The 26,938-nt window shown below is 56.9% G+C and overlaps 1 protein-coding gene and 1 long non-coding RNA gene across 2 annotated transcripts in view; one reads left to right on the plus strand and one right to left on the minus strand.

Moving 5' to 3' along the window:
• The window catches only part of PRKAG2 (protein kinase AMP-activated non-catalytic subunit gamma 2), a 217,480-nt gene that overhangs the window by 114,391 nt on the left and 76,151 nt on the right, over positions 1-26,938 (minus strand). The gene's annotated exons all lie outside the window — the stretch shown is intronic.
• On the plus strand, positions 19,847-22,322 carry LOC114228788 (uncharacterized). The gene is made up of 3 exons (XR_003614904.2): positions 19,847-19,930; positions 21,039-21,178; positions 21,798-22,322. It is a non-coding gene; the product is annotated as an uncharacterized LOC114228788 (long non-coding RNA).

Below are 26,938 nucleotides of genomic sequence, written 5' to 3' on the forward strand. Positions count from 1 at the left end.
GCCTGGACCTCCCGTGCGCTGGCTCAGAAGTGTCCACAGCGGCTGTCACTCCCTGGTAATAACTGTTCTCAGGCCCCATGGTCTGCAAAAGGCCACTATAGGGATGGCCCTGCAAGGTCCCTTATTCTGGTCGAGAGAGAGAGAGAGAGAGAGAGAGAGAGCGCCTGTCCCCACGGATGAAACCAAACAAGGAGCTCCTCTTGGCTCTGACGAGCTGACGCCCACCTGGAACCAGCCCTGGCGCTGGGGCGGGGGGGGGGTGGGAGGTCTCACTGGCCTGATCAGGAGGCAGTTCCCAGGGCTGCTGGCTGCAGGAGGGAGTCAGGCAAAATTAGACTCCTGCTACCAAAAAGGGCGTTGCTCCTGGGTAACACTCAGAGCTCAGTCCCTGGGGCCACATTTGCCGAGGGAAGATGTGACAATGCCCGCCTACCCCGACCTTTATCTTTCATGGAGACGTATACACCGCGATGATGTAGAGGGGAGAAATGGTCCCTAGTCATGCAAATCCATTCCACTGGCATCCACATTTTCCATCACCCTCCGGGGTACAGGGTATTTTCAGAAGACTCCAGCACCCAAGCAAATCATGTCTATGGGGCACCCCTTTGCACGTGGGGAAAGTGGCCGAGCCTCAGAGGAGAGGGAGCCAGCTGGCTTGGGGTGTCTTCTCTGTTCCTTCTACAAATACTCTTTACCCTGCTGGGTGGGCCCCTGTCTGGAGCTGAAGTAGTTTCTGAATTCTTTTCTCTGTGGCTGAATAATGACATTGAGGCAGGATAACGGGATCTCTTGAATGGGGAGAAAGAGGACTCAAGAGCAAAGTCCCAGGAGGGCGGAGGTCAGTTCAGGAAGAGCCGGGAGCCTAACAGCTCAGAAATCCGGTAAGTTCCTTCACAAACCTAAATGCCTCTGGGAGCGGAGAGGGTGCAGGATTTGTTATCCTTTGCTCTGATCCCTCCCCTCCAAGGAAGACTCCATTCCTTCATTGTGGTTTTTAGGACACACCCTTGACAGCAAGCCAGGCTGTGAATCAGCAGGTTTTAATCCTCACCCGAGATATTTTCCCACTGGTTTTTAGAGAGAGTGGAAGAGAGAAGGAAAGACAGAGACATATTGATGGGACAGAGACACAACGATTGGTTGCCTACTGCACGAGCCCTTAACCAGGTACGTGTCATTGACTGGAATCAAACCCAGGACCCTTCGGTCCGCAGGCTGACGCTCTATCCACTGAGCCAAACTGGCTAGGGCAATCAGCAGGTTTTAAAAGGACGAAGTGCCAGCTCACGTACATGTGTAAGACACAGTATTGTTTTCTTCACTTCCCAGTATGGAAACACTTGATTACTTTTAAAGTCGAACAGAATCATGAGCCCCCATTTCCCCATCACCAGCTTCCACAACTATCCACGAAGACAGTGTGTACACATCACCAGCACATCACGCCTGCATCATTTAGAAGTCTTGTTAAAGAAGAACATTCCTGGACCCCACCCCAGACCAATGTATCACAATGTAGGAGTTAGCATCCCAGAATCGGCACTTTCCCCACACCCCCCGAAGGATTCTCACAGACTGCTGCGTGTGAAGTTATAGGGGTAGAACCCTCGGCTTGGGTCCCTGCTGTGCCCTTTACTAGCTGGGTAACTTGAACAAATTTCTTACGCTTTCTTTGCGACACCTCCATCCGAATACAGATATCACAGGGTTGCTGTGAGGAATAAACAAGATGGTATAAGAAAAGTGCCAGACTGCCCTGGATGGTGTGGCTCAGTTGGCTGAGTGTCCTCCCATGCACCGAGAGGTTGCTGGTTCGATTCCTGGTCAAGGGCACATGCCAGGGTTACGGGCTTGATCCCCAGTAGGGGATGTGCAGGAGGCAGCCCATTGATGTTTCTCTCTTGCTCTTCTTCTCCCTTCCTCTCTAAAAATCAATAAAAACATATTTAAAAAATAAAGTACAGAACACACAGCTCATGAAACACGCAATGCGGGCATTCCCCTGCTTCACTATGATTGGCTTCCAAGCCCTAAGGAAAACATACACCAAGATGGAGATTTTTGGGGGGGGATTCCAGAGGGAGTGCCTCCATCCAAACGCATGAGCCCCACCATCTCTCTGGGAAGGTCGAGCTATTGGTTTAGAGTCATTGACCAAAAGGGGACAAAACAACACACAAACTGGCGAGTTCACACTGCAGATCGCAAAGGGGCTCTGTGATAAATCTCACTGCCGGTAACCTCAGAAGGGGAGCTGTTCATAATGCCTAATGGGGGAGGTCACAGTGGGCAACCACACCCAGGAGCATAACGTCTTTAGCCAAAGGCTGCCCTTGCCTTGATTAAGCCAGCCCTGTTGTTGTTCCTGCGCATCTAGGTTAACACACCTTCGAAATGCCTCTTTTTCAGACCCCTTAAAGCGTAACCACCCTCAGGGAGCACATAACCTTGTTACCTGTCATGTTATCTGGATTCCCACCTTGCTTTCTCCCACTCCACGTAATCCTCCTGAGGACCCGATCCCGCCTTCATTCCAAACCATAGAAGAAACTGTGAAACTGCTGTTCTCCGGAGCATTTGAGACCTTGTTTCCCGACACTGTCGTCCATGTGGCCCAAATAGACTCCTACAAAAATTCTCTGCAGGTTTAGATGCTTCTTACGTCGACAAGATGTTACTATTGGCTGTCCCCCACCCCCAGGTCACATATGGCGCTAAGCCCGAGATCCTCTGGATCTTTATTAAGAAAACTCAAAGGAGGATGAGTGAGGGAGCTCTGACTATGAAATGTGAGTGCATTGCCAAGGAAATGGATAGACTTCTGTCGTGTTATTCTGTCCCCCGGTGCGATCCTCTTTCATTAAAGAAGGGGGGCGGGCAGAGTAAGCCCCCCTCACCCAAAGGGGGCTGAATCCACCTGCCCTGGCCTCAACAGCTCAGGGCTCAAACTGCCAGAGCGCACCAGTCACAGACCTGCGAGTGTCTGTCGCCCACGGAGCGCAGCCCAGTCTCGCACAAAGCGGGTGCCTAACAAACTCAAGACAGACGGGAGCCGGTTTCCCCACCACATCGACGTGGACACTGAGGTGTAGACACAGTGAGGCTGATGACGTGGATTCGTTTTGCAAAGCACAGGGGTTGATACAAGCCTTTCAGTTGGTGGTTTGAATTCCTGCCAGGAAAACAGTTTCTACAACGTTTTAGAGAAATGAGTGTTGACAGTGGCAAGGGCAGCAGAAATGTGCCCCATAAGAATTTGGGGGAACAAAAGAACAAAAGAAGGAAAGAAGTTGCCCTTATAAAGTCAAGTTTTGAAAAACACATAAAAAAAAGAAAAAAAGACGTAATTAGCCACTGATGACAGTTACCCAGGAGACGGTGATTATACACCTAAAGAATTTGGGAACACCCATAACTCCACTCAGGGTGACCTGGGTCACCTGCAGGGAGGCAGAAATAATATTTTACTCTAATTTCGTAAGCAGAAACTTTTTGGAGAAACTCCAAAAACAGAACAGTGGACGGATGGTCATTTAAAGGCACAAAACAGGAAACTCCGAAGCCCTTCGACACACGGTCCAAGGCGGGTGGCCGAGTGCCAGCCCAGCCCAGGTCACACTCCTGATCACTCGGCAGCTGCTGGTCTGGCTCCCTGTGGCACTCAGCCGGGTCCCCACCTGTGCCCATCACCGGTGCCACTTGATGAGAAAACTCTAGACCTGGACAGCCCCCAGGAGCCGAGAAAGGGGTCTGTCCCTGGTGTGTGAAATGGCTGTCTTTCGGAGCCCACAAAGCTGGTGACCCATCCTGAGACTCGGTGACTCACCGAGGAAGTGTGACCACGTGGGAGAGGCCTCTTGGCAGCTCTTCCCCACCTCGCTTGGACCTCCCTCGAAGTCCCAGTCCCAGTGTTGGGAGGACGTTGACCCACCGGCATCTTGACAGCTTCTCTGTGCTTGGCCTCTAGAGTGGGAGAGGGGCTCCAAAGTGGGGAATTCTCTCAAGACTCTGCCGGGCCCCGCTGAGGCGAAAGCATGTCACCATGGGACCTAGACCGACCAATGGCTGTCCTGGCTCAGAGTCAGCATCCGCTGCACAGAAGCAGGTGCAAAGCAGGATGCAGACAGGGGGCTGTCTCAGTCTGCCACAGCACAGTGTCATAGGCTGCATGGCTTAAAGAACAGAAATGCACTTTCCTACAGTTCTGAAGGCTGGGAAGTCCAAGATCAAGGTCCGGCGTGGTCAAGGCCTGGCAAGAGCTCTCTTCCTGGCTTCCAGATGGCTGCCTTCTCCCTGTGTCCTCACATTCCTTTTTTTATAAGGCCACCAATCCCATCCGATTAGGTCCCCATCCTTATGACCTCATTGAACCTGAATGATGATCTAAAAGCTCCATCTCCAGGCTGGCCGGTGTGTCGGTGGTTGAGCAGTGACTCACAAACCAGAAGGTCACAGCTGGGTGGTTGTGGGCTTGATCAGTTCTGAAACCATCACAATTGAGAAAGATAAAAAAGTTACAATAGGTAAAAAGTGTGTGTGGGATGATGTGGGGGAACTGAGCTCCCATTCAGGTAGCAGTATACATCATACAACCTCCTTGAGGGGAACTTGGCAATAGCTAAAAGAAAAAAAAAAATACTTGCACTCTTTGACCCAACAATTTACTCTTACGAGTGTATATCACAGATATATTCATGCATAAGCACAAAGAGTATATACTTGTTGCATTTTTTAAAAAATCCTCACCCGAGGATATTTTTCTATTGGTTTTTAGAGAAAGTGGAAGAGCGAGGGAAAGACAGAGAGAAATATCAGTGTGAGAGAAACATATTGATTGGTTGCCTCCCACACGCACCCCAACCAGGGCCCGGGCCAGGGAGGAGCCTGTAACCGAGGTACGTGCCCTTGACAGGAATCGAACCCGGGACCATTTGGTCCATAGGCCAACGCTCTATTCACTGAGCCAAACCAGCTAGGGCACTGCAGCATTTTTTTATAGCAAAGAACTGAGAATGGCTCCATCAATAGAGGACTGGTTCAGTACTTCCAGACTCTCCATAGAATGGAGAACTAGGCAGCCATGAAAAAGGATGATTGCCAGCATAAAGCGGTTAAGGGGCTAAAGGCAACTGGTAGAACAGTATGCATGAAATGCTACCCTTTGTACAAAGGAAGCTTGGAAACGCATAGAACACCTTTGAAAGGATGTGAGATAAGGATTGCCGAAAAACAGGAGGCCAGGGTCCAGGGAGGGGGAACGTCTAAATGTACAAATTGGCACATTTCGAATGTTCTGCCAGGCACGTGAGTTACCTATTCAATTGCATATGTATTTAAGCAAAACAATATCGTTCCAGGGTTAGAACTGGTCTGGGAACATCCAGCATGGTCAGTGACGGGGTGCTGTGTAAGTCACGTAACCTGAGCCCCCGAGGCCTCGTGTGTAAAACACGCGCAGTGGTATTTCACCTTGCAGCTCCTTCTGCTCTAAGATAAACCCCCTTGTGGGAGGAGCAGAAAGAGGAGAATCTTGGTGAAGGGTCCCAGGGCTGTCTTGTGCATGAACCTCTTTGAGCAAAGCGAAATGCTACTTACTCCCTAACTGCAGCTTGTGGGGCCCAGTGCCCAGCGCGGGGCGAAGCTGGGAAGGGTGTCGGGGTGTTTGAAACCTCCTCCTTCACCCTCTGCCCGCCCCGCCCCACCAATCTTTCCCTCCCCACACAAGGACGCGTTGCCCTTGGGTCCCTCTCCTCCCACTGGCGCCCAAACCTGCCCCAGGAAAGGGATCTGCTCTCAGTCACTTGTCCCTTCTCCCTCCGCAGTGGCTCCTCCCGGGCTTATCTCTCCCCTGGAAAGAGGCTTTGCTTTGATAAAGGGAAGCTGGTCGGTACCAGGCAGGGGCAGCAGGCGGACGGCTCTGTGCTCCTGAAACCGGCACGGTCCGGGTGGGACAAGTGGAGACGCAGCCTGACGCCCGGGCTCCACCAGGGACCCGAGAGCGTCTCTGCCTCGTCAGCCCACAGCTCAACACCAGCCCGGCTCCCGGGGGCCCGTCACTGCCACTTCTTATCACGGATGTGCTGCTAGCACACCACCCCGGTCAGACAGACCAGCCCCAGGTCCTCTCTCAGGGACATTCCTCACCCCGAGGCCTTGGGGTCTTCTAACTGGCTCCCTATCTATCAGCACCCCCCTGCCCCTCCCTCCCCTCCTCCCTGAGGTCTCTGCCCCCAGAAAGAGGGAAACTGAGGACTGCAGCCAGGAAAGGCTTTGCCTCAGTGGAAACTGAGGAATTCCACGCCGAACTCGCCAGCTCTGTCCCTCCATAAGCTCCAGCCGGGAAGGTGGACGCCAGCCATGTTCTCAGCCTCCTGGGACTCGTGTCAGTGACCTGGGAAGAGTCTAATTATTACCTTTCCCCCGACGCAGTCCCGCTGGCAAGACCAACAGGATGCATTTTGGGAGAACAGGGCCCTTCCTCCAGGGACCGGCCTCCCCTTTACCTGGGGCTCCGGGTCTGTGAACGGCTCAAGTCAGGGCATCGAGGAGTCACGACTCTGTTTACGGACCGAGGCAGGCTTTGGCTCCGCTGACCTGGAGCTGCTCTGCATGCTCAGGTCCAGGGAGAACTGAGTTCACCCCTAGGCCCACCACGGTCAGGCAGCCAAGGCCACAGGCCCGACTACGCGCACCCCCGGGCTGACTGCACCCTGCCGGTGAGCACGCTCGTCTTGTCTTGGGTGATCGCTGCCCCCTGGCCCCTGCCACCGGGATCCGATGACGCCCGTCGCGCTCAGGGTTTCAGCTCAACGCTAGCAGTGCCACGTCCTTTCTGCCCGACAGAGAGGAGTGACCCAGAGCTCCGAGGATGCTGGGGCTTCCCTGACACATCCCTTGTCGGGGTCGCTGTGAGACGTGTGTCCTCTGGACCCTCCCGCTGGGGGCGGGTGAGCAGGTCTTACCAGCACATGGTGATCTGTGCTCCGGTCCCAACCTCCCTCAGCTCTTGCACACCTTCCTCTGCTCCATCTAGAAGGCACCTGTGGGCCCGTGTTTCAGCCAAGCAAGCCGAACGAACGCCAGGGCCTTCTGGTCCCCAGAGCCCTTCTTAGGCCTCTTGGCCGGCCCAGGAGTGAGCGCCTCCTCGGCGAGGCAGCTTCCCCCTCCCCGAGGCGTCGCACCCAAGAAAGGAGGGGGCCCTCAGAAGCAGGGCTGGGCCTCCCTCACCTGGGACTAATGCCAGGCACGCATCCAAGTCCCACGCTCCCTCCCCGGCTTCTGGGGCCCCTCGACCAGCTCTTCTAAGGACTCTGCCCCCCCTGGCCACCTCCCCAGCCACGGCCAGTGCTCCCACCTCATACACCTCCCCACCCAAGGTCAAGGTGCTCATTTCCAGCACCTCTGGTGTGAAGGCTCATTCAAGCTTGACTGTGAAGTGCTTGCACAGAGGCCTCTTGGAGGGACAGCGTAGCAGGGGATGCTGGCAGGACCCAAAGCACCCAGCGTGTCCCTTTAGAAAGTCAGACTGTGGGGACGTGGGTGCTCTCTGTTGCCCTCGGGTCACATTGCAGGTGGCTGTGACTTCACCCCACCCACCTGAGGCGCTGGCAATAGGTGTGGAGGGGCCTCGGCTCCCAGCACCTTCTTGTTAGCACAGCGATGGGTGTCATGAGACCCTCTCCCCCGTGGGCGTCACCTTGGGAGCAGTGGGGCCGTTCATATGGCCGCGCACGAGGGGGGCCATGTGGGAGGTCCTGGGCCAATAGGAATGAGGGTCCAACCTGCCCGAAGGGCCTGCGATCTGTCTTGGTGGGAGGACAGGATGGCCCACGACGGATGAACAGGTGAGCAAAAGGGGCATCTACACACAGTGGGCACGATTCCGCCTCAGGAAGGAAGGGGACTCTGACACACGCCCCACAAGAAGGAACCTAGGACAGCACGCTAAGTGCAAGACGGCGGACACAAAAAGACAAACACTATCATTCCTCTCCCGTGAGGTACCAGACTCGTCAGATTCGTGGAGATAGAAGTGGAGTGGTGGGTGTCGGGCTGAGAGCCGGGATAGGAAGTTAGCATTTAATGGGGACAGTTTCATGGGGAGATGGACATGATGATGGCTGCACAGCAATGTGAATGTGCTCAACGCCACGGAACTGAACCCTTCGGGTGGAAACGGTCCATATAATGTTATGTACATTTCACCAGAATTAAACGAAGCAACAAGAAGGAGTGGGCTTATCTCTAACGGCGCCGTGTGTGACTCATGGGCGGGAGGGCTCCAGTGAGGCAGAGCGGGCTCCCGAGAAAGGTCCGAATCCAAGGACCTCAGGGCCCCCGCCTGCCCTGGCCCGTGCGCAGACGGCTACTCACTGCGCCACGGGCTCCGCCATTCCACGTGTCACGCAGCTTTCTCATTCTCACCACATCGGTGTTCTATTCCGGCCTGAATCTCAGAGCCACCTCAGAGAGAGAGCTCAGTAAACCTCCCACCTGGTGCTCAAAAACTCACCCTCAGCTGTGGGAACATGCTGCTGAGGGCCTACTGTGTGCAAGGCCGGTGCTCCGGGTGCCACACTGAGTCTTCACAGCCAGCTTTGGAGGACCACCACCGCCGCTCAGCTGACACAGTGGCCCTGTCCCTGCAGGCACCCCCTTCCCAAAGCAGTCACCCCCAGAGCTCTGTGCGCGCGTTAGAGGCTCACAAAGACATCAGGGTGTTGTGAATCGAGGTTCTAGGGGACGTCTTGCAGCTTTCAAACATTTAAAAGGGTTATTTTACTTTGTGATTTGAAAAACGCAGTGAAATGTGTTAAATATAAATACATATAGCCCTGGCTGGTTTGCTCAGTGGTTAGACCGTCGGCCCTCTGACCAAAGGGTCCCGGGTTTGATTCCTGGTCAAGGGCATGTACCTCAGATACAGGTTCAATCCCCGGCTCTGGTCAGAGCTTGAGCGGGAGGCAACCAATTGCAAATAATCGATGTGTTTCTCTCACATAGATGCTTCTCTCTCCCCCTCCCCCTCCCTTCCACTCTCTCTAAAAATCAATGGTGAGGATTTAAAAAACAATAAATACATATCTTTCACAGGGGGAACAACTTCTCCTTTGCTTCGGCCAGGCAGCCCGTCAAGCATTAGCTCGCTGCTGTCCACGCCAGCACCTCCAGCTCTTTCAACTCCTTTTCATACGCCAGGATTTCGAGTTCTCGTACCACCCAAATTAAGTCCTTGACCTTGAAACCATTTACAATCTCGTAGAAAAATTAAGGTGAAAGATGAAGAAACTGAATAAAGTCCAAACACAATAAGATTATTTATAATTATTATATTTTGTGGTTCAGACTCTAAAGGAGAAGACAGCCGAGGTTTCAAGCGATGGAAACTTCAGGGTCCCTGCGGCCCGGTGTGCCACCCCACCCGGCCCTGTCTGCTTTTTGGGGCGCCAGCTGGTTCAAAAGGCCCTGAGCAGCTATGTCGCTGAACCTCGAAATCCTCCTGGGGTCTTGCAGCTGGGTGGACCCAGCCCTCCCCCACTTTGATTTTCTTAGATTTTTCTATCCTGGGGATGAAGGTGATCTATTTTTAGCGAGAGGCTGTGTAAGCCAGGAGTTGCTATAGCGACAGCTGGTGGTTACAAACCAGGTCCTGCTACAGTTCCCAGTCATAAATAAATCCCAAATGCTGAGCCCTGGAAGAATGCCGCCTCAGAATCGGGAGCTCCGCCCCGACCCACGGGGTCCCCGTCTGCTGACCGTGGGGTGTGCAATTGGCAGTCTGTGGGCGCTGGCTCTGCCACTGAGAGGAACCTGGGGGTTGATGCTAACACCTCAGCTACCAGGTGAGAAAAGGCACCTGCGTCTGCTCAGCGCTGGGTGCAGGGTGGAGGCAGCTGGCTGTGCAGGGTGAGCACGAGGCTAGGAAGCCCGGGAAATGGAGACGCGGCACCGGATTACAGACTAGCCCACGAGGCCGACACACTAACGCTGACATACCTACCCAGGCGGCACACACGTTCCCCGGCAGCCAGCGGGCCTCGCACGTGGCCAACAGAAATGAGTTAACGCACAGGGATGTTCCAGCAGCTGTGGGAGCCCCGGCCTGGGAACCGCCCGGGCCCAGGAGCAGATGGAACTGTGGTCCCTGCCGATGAGGAGCCTTGTTACCCAGCAACCAAGTGAATGGACTTCAGCCACAACCGGGGCCCCGTCCCATCTCCCAAAGCTCACGCGAAAGAAGCCGGACAAAAAAAATAAATCTCGTCTGGACCCAGCCTATGAAGTTCAAGACCAGATCAAGTGGCCGTGGGGGAGTGCCTGGAAGGGAGTGCGAGGAGACGGCTTCCTCTGCGTGGCGGTTACGTGAGCACGGAGTGACGTGCGCTCTGGCTGGTACTGTTTCTGTGTGCGTCCACGCAGTCAAACACACACGAACAAGGGGCTGGACGTCAGCGCTGCATTGTTAAGCCCACGCCAAAGGCCTCTGGCGCTGGGAGAGTTCCAAGCAGTCTGTTCGTAGGTGGGACCTCCCAGGAGGAGTGGCCCAAGCCCCACATGGCTGCTGTCAGTTCCGAGGCAGAATCACCCAGGCGTGAGGACGCAGAGACCGCCGCCAGCGAGGGGACCCCTGCTGTGGGTGATCCCGAGAAGGGAGGCTGGTGGAGCAGAGGCTGGAGGAGGGGGACCCTGGAGGGGCTGTGGAAGGTGAGGGGTCACCCCCGGTGGCTCACGTGTGCCTGGGGGCGGGAGCTGGTTCGGCCTGAAGACAGTGACGCTCACTTTCTGGGGTGCATCGGGGCTTCTCTCAGCCATGGCCACAGCTGTCGGGGTGACCTCGGGCCACAGCACTTCTGTTGTCCGATCGGCCAGCTTGGGCTGCTCTGTGGCCGGGCTGAGCCACCAGGAATGAGGAGCAGAGGACAGAGGGCCTTCTGACTCAGTATCCCCTCTGACTCATGGCCAGCCGGGGTGGCAGCCAGAGGGTCGGGGACGAATGGGACAGAGAAACGGTGCTTTTACGTCACTGCAGGAGGGGTGACCGTGGCCCACCTCACGCCGGAGAGCACTGGCCCCGCGCCGCTGGACGGGGCTGGCCCTCAGCTCTCCTTTGCAGGCCACCCGGGGCTGACAGGTCTCCAGGCCTCTCTGGGCCTCAGTTCCCCTCCGCCACCTCCACCACCTCCCTACCTGCCTCGACGAGTTATCGAATGTAAAACCCTGCAGAAGCCACCACACGAGACATCATCAATGCTAACAGTGACGCCCCGTCCACCAGCCCGCGCTCCGGGTCCCCTCCCTCCCCGCACTGCCTTCCTCTGCCCCCGACGACTCTCTCCTGGTCCTGGCCGGCTGCTGCACGGCCTCCCACAGCTCATGTCTATCTATCAGAGCTGGAGACGTGGGGCCCACCCTGGGCGGGCGCTGGGTGACACAGGAGATGCCAGGCTCAGAGCGATGGGGCTGCCACAGCAAGTGGCAGGAGGGGGGAGAGGAGCTGCCACCACCCATGCTGGATTCTGAAGGCCGGCCACAGGTCTGACCAGGGGCCTGTGCAGGAGGGGACACGCTCCCCCCGGGGACCTATACCCTGGACCACTACCACTGCCATGCGATACCCGTGCAGCCTTCTGTGCCAGGGCCAAGGCTGGGCCACGGGCCACAGTGGTACAAGAAGCCAACCCGGACCTCAGGGAACATCCATGTTGATTCATTCCAGAGAATATTTGGACTTTGCATATTATTTTCTTCTTAATCATTAAAACAAATTATTGCCCTGGCCAGTGTGCTCAGTGGTTAGAGTGTCAATCCATGCACCAGAGGGTCTTGGGTTCAATTCCCCATCAAGGGCACATACCTGGGTTTGGGCAGGAGGCAACCAATCGATGTGTCTCTCTCATATTGATGTGTCTCTCTCTCTCTCTCTCTCCCTCTCTACCTTCCTTCCACTCTCTCTAAAAATCAAAGGAAAAAATATCCTCAGGTGAGAATTAACAAAATAAATAAATAAATAAATAAATAAATACATTAAAAAACCAAATTATTGCTTGAGGATAGAATGCACCTTGCTCTTCTATATACACTAGAGGCCCGATGCACGAAATTCGTGCAAGAGTAGGCCTTCCTTCCCCCGGCTGCCGGCACCGGCTTCCTTCTGGCACCCAGGGCCCGTGCTTCCCTTGAAACCCTGGCTTCGTCCGGAAGGTTGTCCAGAAGGACGTCTGGTCTAATTAGCATATTATGTTTTATTATTATAGATAAAAGTCTAATATGCAAAGTGTCCCCTTGGGAGTTTGACAGGGAGACTGGGAGTTCGATTGCTTGCTATGACATGCGCTGACCACCAGGGGGCGGCGCAAAAGGAAGGAAGGGCCCGGCCAGCAGCTAGAAGGCCCTGATTGGCCCTGATCACCAGCCAGGCCTAGAGACCCTACCTGTGCATGAAATTCGTGCACTGGGCCTCTAGTTAAATATAATAAGCTCTTGATCTTATCTAGAAGCCGGAGGCCACCTGTCGCTTTCTGAGTGCAAGGCTCCTGGGCCCTCAGCCCCAGACCGGCCAGGCCCTGCCTCAGAGAGTCTGCATATCAGAGCAGGAGTTGCCCACCCAGCCTGGCTCTCCAGCCCGGAGCCCAGTCACAGGCCATGGACAGTCTCCATCTGTGCAGAGTCACTGTCTAAACTCATCCTCTTTCAGGGACCTTCCTTCTGATTTCTCTGTTCATCCCAGCAGGCTCTGCCATCCTGTCTTACTGTCTGTGACACTTTCAGACATCAGTGGTCCTGGAATCATTTGTCCAGTGCCGGGGTTCTCCACTCAGGGCTCCCCAGAGGAAAGTGGCTGCCGAAACCATTTCTCACAGCCTCGCCTGGCACAGCGAGCTTTGCTGACTGCCCCCATCATCACCAGCCGTGTCTCCAGACCTTCCTAATGAGCTCTCTGGGCACTGAGCGCGGCAGCCCCACTACCACTGTCCCCTCCAGCCCCGGCCCCGACCCAGTGGGAACTCAGACATTCCCAGGAAGCCTCCCACCTGCCGCCTGCGAGGGGCCCTTGTCCAGGGGCCGCCAAGCAGTGTTTGCTACCGGCTCCATAGAGAAACAGTGCAGCGGGCCTATGAGCTCTTCCAACAGGGCTCAGGGGGCAGACGGGGCTCAGGGGGGCAGACGGGGCTCAGGGGGCAGACGGGGCTCAGGGAGGGCAGACGGGGCTCAGGGGGGCAGATGGGGCTCAGCGGGGGCAGACAGGGCTCAGGGGGCAGACGGGGCTCAGGGGGCAGACGGGGATCAGGGGGGCAGACGGGGTTCAGGGGGGGCAGACGGGGCTCAGGGGGGACAGACGGGGCTCAGGGGGGACAGATGGGGTTCAGGGGGGGCAGACGGGGCTCAGGGGGCAGACGGGGCTCAGGGGGGACAGATGGGGCTCAGGGGGGCAGATGGGGTTCAGGGGGGGCAGACGGGGCTCAGGGGGGCAGACGGGGCTCAGGGGGGCAGACGGGGCTCAGGGGGCAGATGGGGCTCAGGGGGGCAGACGGGGCTCAGGGGGGCAGATGGGGCTCAGCGGGGGCAGACGGGGCTCAGGGGGGCAGACGGGGCTCAGGGGGGCAGATGGGGCTCAGGGGGGCAGAAGGGGCTCAGGGGGCAGATGGGGCTCAGCGGGGGCAGACAGGGTTCGGGGGGGCAGACGGGGTTCAGGGGGGCAGATGGGGCTCAGGGGGGCAGATGGGGCTCAGGGGGCAGATGTGGCTCAGGGGGCAGACGGGGCTCAGGGGGCAGACGGGGCTCAGGGGGCAGATGGGGCTCAGGGGGGCAGACGGAGCTTGCGGGGGGAGACGGGGCTTGGGGGGGCCGATGGGCCTCAGGGGGGCAGACGGGGCTCAGGGGGCAGACGGGGCTCAGGGGGGCAGAAGGGGCTCAGGGGGCAGATGGGGTTCAGGGGGGGCAGATGGGACTCAGGGGGGCAGACGGAGCTTGCGGGGGGAGATGGACCTTGGGGGGGCAGACGGGGCTCAGGGGGACCTAAGGCCCTCATGTGACTTCTAGCCGAGCTCAGGGTCCCTAAATCCTGTGCTCTCCTTGGGGCACTGGGGAATGCGCCCCTCTGATCCCAAACACCCACCATGACTGTTATAGCGTCTGCCCCACCCCCAGCCCAGGCTTGCCAAGGAGACGCAGCACCTCCAGGGTTCCCTGTGTGACAGGAACTCGGCAGAGAGATCAGGGGTGGGGGCTGGGGGCCCGGCTCCTGTCCCGGCGCCGCCCTCACTGTCCCAGGGTCCTCAGAGCCCAGCAGAGCTCTCCCCAGGACCCCGGGCTCCTCTGCGCAGGTACAAGCCCAGCCCTCCCTCCACACCCCCAGTGGAGAATAACTTGGCTTCCAGGCCGCCCTCCGTCCTGGGCCCTGACCTGGCGCTCCGCTCTGCTTCCTGCTGTCCGGCCACACCGGCTTCTCGTGCGCCTGCAACACACTGTGGTCTCCCGCTGAGGCCTGGAAGGACCGACCCCAGGCGCCCACAGGGCCCACTCCCTCCTGTCACGCCAGGTCAGCAGGGGAGCCCCGCCCAGCCCCCCGACTCGTCCACGGCACTCCCCACCACCTGGCATCGCAGACGACCGTCTGTGGAACAAACCAGATCCTGAGGACAAACACTGACTCCACTCATACAGGCACCTCGAGGCGCCAGTTCATCGAGGCAGGAGGTGGAAGGGGTGCCAGGGGCTGGGGGTGGACAGAAGGGAGTTGCTGTGGAGTGGGGGGTGATGGGAAGTTCTGGGGATGGATGGTGGCGATGGCTGCCCAGCAGGTGTAAATGCACTCAGTGCTCCTGAACTGAGCACTTACAAACAGCCAAGACAGTGGGTCTTGTCCTGTATGTTTACCCCAATTTAAGAAGGTGTGTGCCCGGGAGGGGGCTGGTGTCCTGCTCCGCGGGGCCCCCGGGGCTGGCACAGAGCGGACGCTCGGACGCTGGTGGGACTGGCAGAGCGTTGGCCACTGTTGAACCTAAAGGTGGGCACCAGCACACCAGTCTCTCTACTTGTCCATCTGCTTGCGAATGTCCATTACAAAAAGCTGAACACATAGATTTGAATGAATACATTTTGGGATCTTTCGAGGCAACCCCACTCGGGACTCCAGGAGCAAGGCAGGCAGGTGGGGAGACCTGGAGGGGCCGGGTGGGGAGCCGAGGGGGACAGAATGGACAGCAGCCTTCACTCTCCAGCTCTGCCTGCTGTGTGAGGCCAAGCGCCCCGGACCGGCGCCTGGGAAGGCAGTGTTGGGGGACGAGTGCGCCTGGGCACGAGGACCTCTGGAGTGTTGCTCCAGAGCCGGTTGTCTGTTCATCCCGCGGAGGGCAGACGGGAAGGGAGGCGCGGCCTCAAGCCAGGACTCGCCCTCGGTTCTGGTCCGGGTGTCTGCCGACGCCAGCGGCGTGGGGACGGGTGTCAGCCCCCGCAGCACCTGGCGCGCCCTGCCTCCAGTGCCCCCTCAGAGGGGCCTTCGGAGACTCGAGGTTGTTCTTTACGGCTCCCCTCTGATTGCAGAGGGCGGAAAAGCTGCTACAGTCATTTCCTTTCTTTTTTCTGATTAGCATAATCCCCTCTGAACCTTCCTTGTCTTTTAAGTCCTCACTCACCCAAGGAGTGAGGATATTTTTCTCCATTGATGTTTAGAGAGAGGAAGAGAGAGAGAAATATCGATGTGGATGAGGCACATCGCCTGGCTACCTCCAGCTCCCGCCCGAACAGGACTGAACCTGCCGCTGAAGTATGTGCCCTTGACCGGGAGCCGAGCCCTCAGCCCCTCAGCCCGTGGGCTGACACCGCAACCACGAAGCCAAACCGGCCGGGGCCCTTTTCTATTTTTACTGCAACGGCCACATGCTCGCCGTCCACACACCCTGCAGCTCCGTTGACCACAGAGGCCGAGAGAAAAGGCTAAGTCAGAATGGTTGCTGTCTACCCTGAGGGCGTGAGAACTAGAGGGGCCCGCGCACGGAAGCCAGGGGTGCAGCTAAACGCTGAGGCCCAACGGGATGGGCTTTTCCTGAATCAGAACTTTTTTAAAAATATGTTTTTCACTGATTTTAGAGAGAGGAAAGGAGGGGAGAGAAACATCGATGTGAGAGAGGAACAACGATCAGTTGCCTCCCACATGCACCCTGACCAGGGACTGAACCTGCAACCTGGGTCTGTGCACTGACCGGGAATTGAACCAGCGACCTTTCTGTGCACAGGACGACGCTCAACCAACTGAGCCCCGCCGGCCAGGGCATGAATCAGGGTGTTTTATCACAAGGTGTGAAGTGTTCAAAATTCCAAGGAGAGCCGCATATTGCTGAACAAAAATGCCACCCAGGGGCACATACAAATGCTGACCTGCCCACCTTGATTCGGGGTCAGCTGTGCGTGAGTGCGTGCATGTGTGCATGTGTGTGTGTGTGTGTGTGTGTGTGCGCGCGCGCGCGCTCAACAAAGAAGGTGTGTCTCTCAATCTGAGGAACTGCAGGGAAACCAGCAGAAGGAAGCAACGTGTACCTTGCCCCCTGAGGAGGGGCCCCGCCTCCCACTGCCGCGGGGCAGTGACGATTCCTGGAAGAGACTGAACCAGCCACAGAAGCAGCAAAAGGGCCCAAGGAATCCACACCGACCGCCTGAGTGCGCTTGATCTGGGGGAAATGGAGGACCCGGAAAAGACGGACACTCTCACGCCCTCGGGGAAACTTCCTTAGGAGAGGAAGAGACTCCTCTGTGGCTCCCTTGGCGACAGGAGCAACCAGAGGAAAGAGAGGGAGGTGGGGAGGGGAATTTAAGACCCAAGCCCGGAAGCTTCCGCGAGAAGCAGGGCAATCGTGGGATGGCTCCTCCCCTCCGCCCGCAACCAGCCATCCCGCAGGGACAGCTCGTGGCGCCACAGGTGCTGGGTTAGAGCGATGGGTGAAACGCTCCTTTGGGGGCGCGGTCCCGGTCCCTGACCAGCCAGGAAGTCTCAGGCGGGCGATGGGGTGGTTGTGGGGGCAGCGATGGTTCACCTGGGTCTTGGAAGGTGGGCCAGGTTTGGACAGGCAGGGAGCCGGGAGAGAGCGCTCAGTCCGCCGTCTCTGTTCGGCCCTCACTCGTCACCGCCAGGCCAGGCGCCGTCAGAGGGGCCACCACCGGCCACCTGGCCTTGCTCCTGGTTCCGCTCACGGAGACTCAGGAAAATCAGGTCACACCTGGATACCTGGGCTCCGGTCACCTCGAGTGGCCTCAGCCGACTCCCCAAATCCCAGAGTAAGGTTCTGCAGGGAGCCTTGATTTCCCTGACCCTGTGGTCAGCGCCGGCATTTGCATGTGAGCGCTTGCAAGACTTGGTCGACATGCAAATATCAGTGTTGCTCTCAGAAGAGGAGCAGAGAGGGGGCCGCCAGATTTAACTCCCAAGGGGAGAAACTGCCGTCGCGCAAGCACGTCAGAGGCCTTTACTAATGGGCCCGCCCTCCCTATGAGCAAAACCTGGCTTTCAGTGTAACAGTAGGTCCAGGCTGAATGCTAGAGCAACGAAGGGTTTACTACTTTATTATTTAAAGTAGGGCTTCTTTTTATTTTTATTTTTTTTATTTTTTTTTTTATTTATTTATTTTTTAAATATATTTTATTTGATTTTTACAGAGAGGAAGGGAAAGGGATAGAGGGCCAGAAACATCGATGAGAGAGAAACATCGACCAGCTGCCTCCTGCACACCCCCCACCGGGGATGTGCCCGCAACCAAGGTACATGCCCCTGACCGGAATCGAACCTGGGACCCTTCAGTCCGCAGACCGACGCTCCATCCACTGAGCCAAACCGGTTTCGGCTAAAGTAGGGCTTCTTTTTAAACCTTGTCTGCGAATCCAGCCCCGGTGTCTGTGACTCCTCCGTTGGTTAGGGCAGGCACCGACTGTGTTCCTATATAATTCACCGTTGTATCCAGTTAGACAGCTTCCCCAGTTCCTCCCCAAGACTCAGAACTCCCTGAACCCCAGAGCTGCCGCGTCCCCCGCTCACACCGCACAGGGTCACCAACGTCACACAAGGCCCACCGTCTGCAAGCAACTGGATAAACTGAACACAGCTAGGACGTAGGCAAGTTTTCTGATTGCCTTTTTCTTGTCTTGCGATCCCACTTTTCATGTTCTGCCCAGGTGTTTTGCCAAAGCTGTCTTCCTACCACACGTTAACACATGTCACATTCCACTCAAGGGACACGGCGTTTGACACACCCCTTGCTGTCTGGTCGTTAGCACCACTGGGTGTGTGAGCCTGTTCCATCTGGCAGGGGGCGCTCGGGACTCCCCGTGTCGTACCAGCAGGGTGACCCCCGTTCTGACAGAAGGAAGCTCCCATCCCATTTGAGTGGCAGGTCTTGCAGGCTCCAGGGAGCTAAGAATGCTTCGGAACCCACCTGCCTGGCTCCAGCCACACGGGCACAGCCCACCCCAACCACAGTCCACGGACATCCCCAATCGGAGATGCTCCCCCACCTTCCAGCTCCCTGGGCCCAACCTCTGCGCCTGGAGGAGCTGGAGGAGGCCCCAGAAGCCAGGGAGCCTACAGAGCAAGCTCCTCTCCCCAGGGACACAGGCCAGGCAGGTGCTGGTCCCCTCACATGGATCCGGAGGGGCCCGACCGCTCGACCACGGGACGAAGGCGGCCGTAGAATTCCTCCCCTAGTCCCCACCGCTCGGCTCCTCTACACACACACACACACACACACACACACACACACACACACATCACTTCTAACAGCTGAAAAAGCAGTTCCCATCCACCCTTACTTTCCCCAAGCCGCTGGCTTTGCCCAAATGAATGACTGTCCAACCGATCACTAACCTCATTAGGCCCGGTGGGCAAGAGCGGCGGTGGCGGCAGAGAAAGGCGGTGGGGCAGCTCGTGGCAGCTGCATTGCCATCAATAGGGAAACACACCCCAAACACACCCATCTGCCCAGCAATCCCATCCACAGCTACAGGGCGAGGGTGCACCCTGCACACACACACACACACACACACACACACACACACCCACACACACACACGCCCTGGGGTCTCCCTCCCCCGCCTGCCCAGCAGAGAACAGGGCAAAGGGCAAAGGGCAGCGTCCTACCAAAAAGGCCATGGGGCTCCGACTGGCGCCTCTCGGTGCTGCGGTTCGTCTCCTTGTGCTTCTTCTTCCCCCGGAGACTGCCGAAGCGCTTCATGAGGAGCTGTGGCCAAGGAGCGGCGGCAGGTGACCATACCAGGACCCTCGGGACCGCCTTCAGCCCCAGGCGGCGGGGGGCCAGGAGAGGTGCAGCATCAGCCAGCAGGTGTCTGGCGCCCGGCAGCCTCGGCCACCAAGAGCTCAGAGACAGCGGGAGCCCCGGCGGGGGCACTGAGGCTGACGTAGGATGGGTCCCTCTCCGGGACGCAGCCTCAGGACTCACAGGGTGGTGACCCCGTGCAGCCCTTCCTCCCGCAGGACTCGGGCCGCGGCAGCTGGGGCAGCCCGCTGGCCTGGAGCGGGCAGGAGCCGCCGGAAGCACAGGCAGAGCCTCGCCCGCCCGCGGGTTTGTTTGTGAGTTCAGGTCAGCTGTGTGCTCCGACACCCCGGGGGTTTCTGCTCCTTTACAGTAAGAGAGGAGGGAGGACGAAATAGGCAAACGGCTCGGGCCCGCTGGTCATGTGCGGGTCTGCGGATGTCTCTTTAAAAAGACTGTAAAAGGAAACCACGCTGGGCAGACAAATCCTTGGCACCAATTGGCCGGAGCGCACTCCCATTATGACATGACATCACACAACTATTTTGATTCATGTGTTCCAGGGGCTCAGAAGGCTCCGGCGCTTCTCCCTGGAGAAGTCACATGTCCCTGGAAATCGCTGAATCTACTCCAGCGCAGGGCTCCTTGCGATGAAAGAAACAAGACTACCTGTAAGTGGGGGACCTGGGCCCCCTGGGATTCACCGGAAGGGTCAGCAAATGCAAATCTGCTAAGAACTGGAGCACGACAGAGCTCGGGAGAGGTTGTAAAGCGGGTCTGGTCCAACCCCTTCCAGTACAGATGGGGAAACTGAAGCTTGGGAAGGAGATGGGACAGATCCAAGGTCCTGCAGGTAATGTCAGAACCAGGGCTAGAATTCTAAGCCAAACCCACGACCTAAGTAAACAAACCAAAAAGCTTTTAGCTTGTGTTTTGCAACTATGAAACCACAAGAGAGGGAAACAGTTTCCCTCCTCCCCCACCCCGATATCTTCACTAGACTACAGGAAGGTACAGGACCTGCTGACCTGCATCCTGACCTTGAGAAAGTTTCTTCCTGCCCACGGGCCTCAGTTTCCCCCTCTGTGAACCAAGAGGGGCCGTGGATATGGTAGGAGCTAGTCTATTTCTCAGCCGGAACTTCCGGTGGCTGCTCAGTGTGCCTTTCCGTTCCTGCTGGGCCGAAGGGCAGCTCAGTGGTCCAACATTTGCAGCAAGGATGTCTGAACGCACACAGCAAATAGGCCTCACCCTCGAGGGATTCCCCAAGGACTTGGAGAGACAACGATAAGCTGTTAAGCAACACTAGCTCATAAAGAAGCTGTATGAGAATGTCAGCCCGATGGGGGGTGGGGGTGGTCCCGTGGCCCAGCTTGGAGCGGTGAGCTGGCCCTGAGGGTTGAAGGAAAGGAGAGAGGCCAGGCCCTGCCCTGGGAGGAGCCGAACTTCCAGAAACAGGTGTAAACCTACCTCCAGCCAACTCCCCAATATTCTATGGGTTATCTCTGTGGTTAAATATCTCAGCCCGAATTTACTGCGATTAACTCTGAAAAAGACTAGGTAGGTTTGGAGTTCCACATTTAGAGTTCCTTTTTTTTTTTTTTTTTTTAAATCTATCCAGCTGTTAATGGAAATTGAATGTTCTGATTTAAAAATAAAGCCGAACTTCTTTAGCAAAAAAACAGCTAAACAAGTGTCCCAGTAAGAAAAAATGGGGCATGTTTGATTAACAGGAAAATGAGATGTTATATCTAAGCCAATATAATATTCTTGCCTTAGTGATAAAGTATGCAGCAAGAGAGAACATTTCAGAGCGTAGCAACGAAAATGAAAATACAGCAACGCAGTTACGCCTGGTGTTCCCTGCTTAGTGCACACGGCCACTCACTCATCACGCAGTGATTAAACCTCCGTCAAAGGTACAGGGCGGGTGCTGATGGAGGGGATTAGTGTTATGAATAATTCGAAGGCATTCTTGTCCTCTAAGAACTCCATTTTAATTAGTAAAATAATAACTCCCATTTGTGGAGTGCTTTCCACATGCCAGTCAGAGTACTGGTCACCACACAATTATTATTTTATCTCATCCTTCCTACAACCTGTAGGCAGGTATTAGTAACACCGTTTTATTTAAAGACGAGTAACGCAGAGTCAGGGAAGCAGCCTGACTGGGTTCACACACCTAACAAGTTGGAAGAACATGGACTTGACCCTTATTTATCTGATTCCAAAATGCACACCAGGCCCCGCCTCATCCTACTTTCTCATGCACGTGCACAGGGAAACCCACCAGCCGAGAGGTGAGGCCTGGGCAATGCCCCGGCTGCACCCTACAGGACGTCAGAGGACCCTGGGGTGGGGCTGGAGTGATTGGGAAGTTCCTCTCTCTCCACTCCCACTGTAACTTTTTTATTTATATGTTTTTATTTATTGGTTTTAGAGAGGAAGGGTGAAGAGAGAGAGAGAAAGAGAAACATCGATCTGCTGTCCCACTTATCTATTCATTCATTGGCTGGTTCTTGCATGTGCCCTGACCAGGAATGGAACGAGCAACTGAGGCGAATCGGGACGATGCTCTAACCAACTGAGCTACCCGGCCCGGGCCTCCCGCTTACCATTTTGATCTTCAGGCAAGAGAGAGGCACCATGTTTGAAAGTCTTGGTTCCCATCACAGTTCATCTTGTAACACCAGCCAGCCAAGCGGGTGTCTCTGCAGAGCTGACCTGAACCAGGCTGCCCGGCTCTGGGAACACCACGCGGCCCCGCTCGCCCTCCTGAGGCCGCGCCCGGCTGCTGAGCACGGGAGTCGGACAACACCGGTGCCCCGCCCTGCGGGCCCGGCACCCAAGGCTGCGTCCGCGCGGCTCCACGCTCCACGGACTCGCTTGTGAGAAAGGTTGGTGCCTTCGCAGAGCAGAGCAAGGGCACGGCCGAGTGAAGGGAAGGACCAGCTGGACCCTCGGGTCACGGCTCTGTGCCTGAGGCGGGAGCAGAACATGCGAACAGGGGCGCTGGCGCTGGGCTGACGCGCAGACGGCCGCGTTTGGCTGCACAGTTCGCGGTGGTCAGGGACGCGGGCAAGCTCCTGGTGGAAGGAGCTGGCAGCGGCGTGAAGGGCAGCTTTAGGGAAAGCTAGGTGACGACAAACGTGACAGCCTTGAGAAGTGCACCCCCCCCCCCCAGAGAGACCCCAACTACAGCAACACGTGCTTTTGACCTCCATCAAGATGTTCCCCCTGGAGTCAGCTTCACCGACGCGCGTGGGTAGAAGCCTCACGTGCTGACGGGGTTTCCGGGCAGCTGCTCCCCGGGACGCAGGCGAGGGAGGCTGGACCCAGCCCCTGCCACTCTCTCTGCGCAAACACTCCAGCGTGGCCCTTTCCTGGGTCCAACGTGGCAGGCACTGGCGTGCAAAGTCCCTGGAAACTTGACCATAGGCGCCCACTGGTGTTCCTGTCTGACCCGCACATATCTGGAATTCCTTAACTTGGGACTCTCCTCAACGCCTTGCCCTCCCCGGGGGACCCGCACGCTGCACGGGGCAGGCGACACCCGCACTGCAGGAGAAGGGACCCGTGGGACCACTCGCAGGCGCACGAGCCCCTCCCGACTGCTGGCCCCGCCAGAGGTTGGCCCCAAACGCGCGAGGGGCCTCCTCCACCAGCTGGGACGCACCTGGGGTGCTGGGGAATTTTTTTAAGGGAAGGGTTAAAAAATAAGGAACTACTGGTTCCCAAGAGGGAACCATGTTTGCAAACGTCCCTCAAAGGGCCAGGCCTTTCTGGATCCGCTGTTCGTCTCTCGGTTGGAACGGGACTGGGTCACTGGAGCGGCAGACACCGTGCCGCAGCGCGTCCCAGGCCCAGGGTGGGCCCCGCCCAGATCACCACTCTGACCCGTTCCACGAGGTCTGGGAGGGGCGGACTCCAGGCCATTCCACCTGTGTTCTTTGTTTTTCTTGCTGTAGTTCTTCTAGTTTTTCAACTATTAAGTAGCTGACAGCTAGAAACACAAAGTGACATCGGAGAGTACCTCCTGGAGACATTTCACACTGAGCGCAAGTCATGTCCCAGCCCTGTGTGTCCCCTGTCCCCAGCCGGCCGGAAAGCTCCTTGGTGGGACCCAGCACCCAGGGAGCAGGTTCCAGCACAGGCTCCTGAGCACGGAGGTGGGACAGGACCAGGAGCAGGTGTGCCCTGCACCGGTCACCTGGGGCAGCATATCCTGTCCCGGGCACCTTGGCCCTGCCCCTGGAGCTGCAGGAGGCTGTGACACCCCTCGCTGCCCTCTGCAGGGCTCCAACGTGCTCAGCTACAGCTCTGCATGTCCCCCACGCAGGTCCGCGGAGCACCGGCCTGCAGCATGGAGGGGGGTGGGGGGGCAGGGGGCAGGGAGCCAGGTGTCCTGATGCTCGCATTTCTCCAGGTGGTTCCCTCCGCACCTCTGGATACGCAAACCACTCAGCAGCCAGAGTGTAGCACCCACGCCGAGGCCCAGCTGGTCTGTCACCCCACCCAGTGCTCACGCTTGCGCAGCGACAGGAGGCCCCGAGATGAGGGGACTCTCGTGGGGCCACACGGTCCCGACGCAGTGCCCCCCTCCACCCGAGGCCAGCTCAGCCGTGAGGACTGCCCACAGCAGCAGCGCCCCTGGGAACCCGAGCTGCCTCTGGATTCCCAATTCAAGTCAAAAAAATGAAAAGGCCCAGCGTCCCCATCCCGAAGCCGCGCCGAGTGCTGTGTTACGTGCAGGGGAGCCGGGACCCGCACCGACGGGAGCAGCCCGCAGAGCGGAGCCGGCTGCGTGGAGCCCCGAGTCCCCAGCGGAGTTCCCAGTGCCGTCCGTCTGTCCCAGTTAGAGACTTTCCCAAATGGCCCTCCTCACTCCTCCTGTGCCCAGCCGGGGGCAGGGAGGCCAGCCAGTACTGCTCAGCTTACGAAATAAGAAGGAACAGAGGTTCAGAGAAGCCCAGTGATTTGGCCCCGATCCCCTGGGCGGGAAGCCAGGGGAAGGGGTGGGGTACATCCTGGGTCTTCTCCGCCGGGAGTTGTCAAAGTCAGAGGATGCCTGTCCGCTGACACCGCGGAGGATCCTGTGACAGAACCTGAAAAGCACCCAGGTCTCCGGAAGACTGCGGCCCGGCACAGCCCCGTTACGTAAGCGGCAGCGGCCGCCCCGAGCGGCAGCACTCCTTAGCACCGTTTGCCGGCGCTCCTGCCGGTTGCAAAACCCCGTGTCCTATTTCATGGCCAGTTCTGAAGGTCACCGCAGCACGTGACTGAGTGCGATCCCTGTCACCCCGGCTCCGAGGCCCTGCCCAGAGCTGTGGACGCGCCCGGGCCCCCTGACTCAGGCCCCCGTGGCTGCCAGCACCGCCCGCGTCACCACACACTCACGGTCACGCACAGCCTCGTGGCTCCCGGGCAGGAGCTTAGCGCCTCTCTGAGTGACAAGAGGGGGGTTTCTTTGGGCAAAGACAAAACTCCTCAACTTGCAAGCTCATGTGAGTGACACCCAAACCCAGAGATAATAGGGGTACGGTCACTTTAAGAATACAGAAAGCATAGAAAAAGTGACAAACCATGGCAGGAATTATTCTTAGCATGCCAAAGTGCAGCACCGCACCCCCCCCCCCCCGCCCCCAACCACCACCAAATGTGAAATCCTGAAGTATCCTTAGCCTCTGAAAGGGGCGCCACAGCCCACGGAAGGGCTCAGCAGTGCGGGGTGCGGGGTGCGGATTTAATCCCTTCAGGGGGCCCTGCAGTCCCTGGGTCCACGCCAGGCCAAGGGCTCTGAAGACCAGGGTCCCCTGCTACCTGCGGCTTTCCGAGTGCCCCCTCGGGAGTCACAGTTCAGGGGCGCTCAGAGGTGCCAAAGGGTCTGGCAGCCAAGCCCCCGAATCCCTGTTTCTGGGTTACGTCTTAGATCAAGAGATACAGGAAGCTGCGAAACCCTTGGCAAGCGTCAAGGCCGCGGTAAGTCACCTGCTGGGCAGAGAGCTGGGCCCTCACTCCCTGCACCGGAGCAGGGTTCCGGCCCCGGATCTGGGGCTCCTCCAGGAGGACCCCGCTGCTCGGCACTGCCTCACCTGCAGACTTCGGCGTAGCCGCTGAGGCCTGGGCGGACTTTGCCTTTACCCGTTTCTCCTGACCAGGGGCGCACAGCACAACGCGGGGTAAGAGTCATGTGTAAAACACTTGGGTCAAGCGTAGCACTTAGAGCAGTTCGGGTTCACGTCGGGCATGCGATTTTGAGCCATGTACTTTATTCGTCTATGCTTCTCCCATAAAAGAGGTCAGAGTATAGCCTTAGCCCATTTCACAGGCTTTTAAGGAAATCACATGAGATAAAAGAGCATTTTACGCGGGATGACACCGCCGGTCCTAAAATACACCTCGGGGGAAGCCGCAGTGAAGCCTCCGTTACGGACCCCCGCGTGGCGGCCCCCGCTGACCGGCGGGCCCGGACTTGCACAGGAGACCACAGACGGCCGTTCCCGCACCAGAGCCCAGCTCCGAGAAGCCAGAGGCCAGCGAACAAACCCTGCTCTTCAGCCAACGTCCTCCAGCCCAAACGTTTGATTTCTTGAATGAGGAGCCAAGGGCCTCTCCTACTAACAAGTTCCTCTTTGTGGCCACACACACAAAGAACACGAGTTTTTTAGCAGCGATGGGAGGGGAGGGTGCTGCTCCAAGTGAGAATGCTGGGGTCACCGAGCGCGTCCCTGCACAGAAGCGGACGGACTATCACGACTCAGGAGGAGGGGTCAGGGGGCCTTTAGCCCTGAACTTGGTCTTCGTGTATCAGTGGTGGCTGGATATGCCGAGGGGCGTCACAGGGCAAACGTGTTAGGACCCTATGGCATCCGTGAACAGTGACATTATATTTAGTATCTTTTGAATAAGAAAACCACAAAGCGCCTAATGCATCTAAATGGGTGCTAAGTGGCTTATGTTTCAGACATCTGGGAAGTTCACGTATGTGGCTGGTTCGCTTCTGTGGCTGGCTCGTTTCCTGAGGCTGACAACATGTAAAACTCACATGCTGTAACTCAGACTGGCCTTCTCACAAATTAATCAATGTTACTGCACTCACACACATCCCTCACCTCCAAGTCTTCTCTGTGTAAGGCACCCTTCTCAAGGGGGAGATATTGCCCCTAAGGGGGTGAAAATGGGCTCATGGAGAGGCGACGTACTCTATGTATATGTAAAGCACAGATATACACACAGCACTAGTATATAAATGATACGTAGTACCTCTGTTTTGATTAAAATTGCAACGGAGTGGTTAGAAAATTTTTCTAAAAAGTCTCTGTATGAAAATAAATGTTGATTAATTTTTTATCACCCCAAGAAACCTCACCCCCGCCAAAAAAAATAAAGGTTGATTAATTTTTAAAAAGAAGGTAGAAGGGAAATTGAGGAAGTCGTGGGAAGTATTCAGCATGCATGGTAATTAGACAACAGATGAGGTTTAACACTGATAAGTCATAAAATAGCTGATTTTGTATGTAATTTTAAAAGGTCCCTTTTGGGTTTTGGGGACTAGAATGTATCACTTTGTATTGTCTGATTTCATGATGTGGTGGGGACAGCGAGAGGGGTATGTCCTATGTCTAATTCTCTCAGGAGAGAGTTATTCCTAGGAATTAATGAACTGTGGTCCCCAGAAT

The sequence above is a fragment of the Eptesicus fuscus genome, chromosome 14, assembly GCF_027574615.1.
Source record: "Eptesicus fuscus isolate TK198812 chromosome 14, DD_ASM_mEF_20220401, whole genome shotgun sequence".
NCBI lineage: Eukaryota > Metazoa > Chordata > Mammalia > Chiroptera > Vespertilionidae > Eptesicus > Eptesicus fuscus.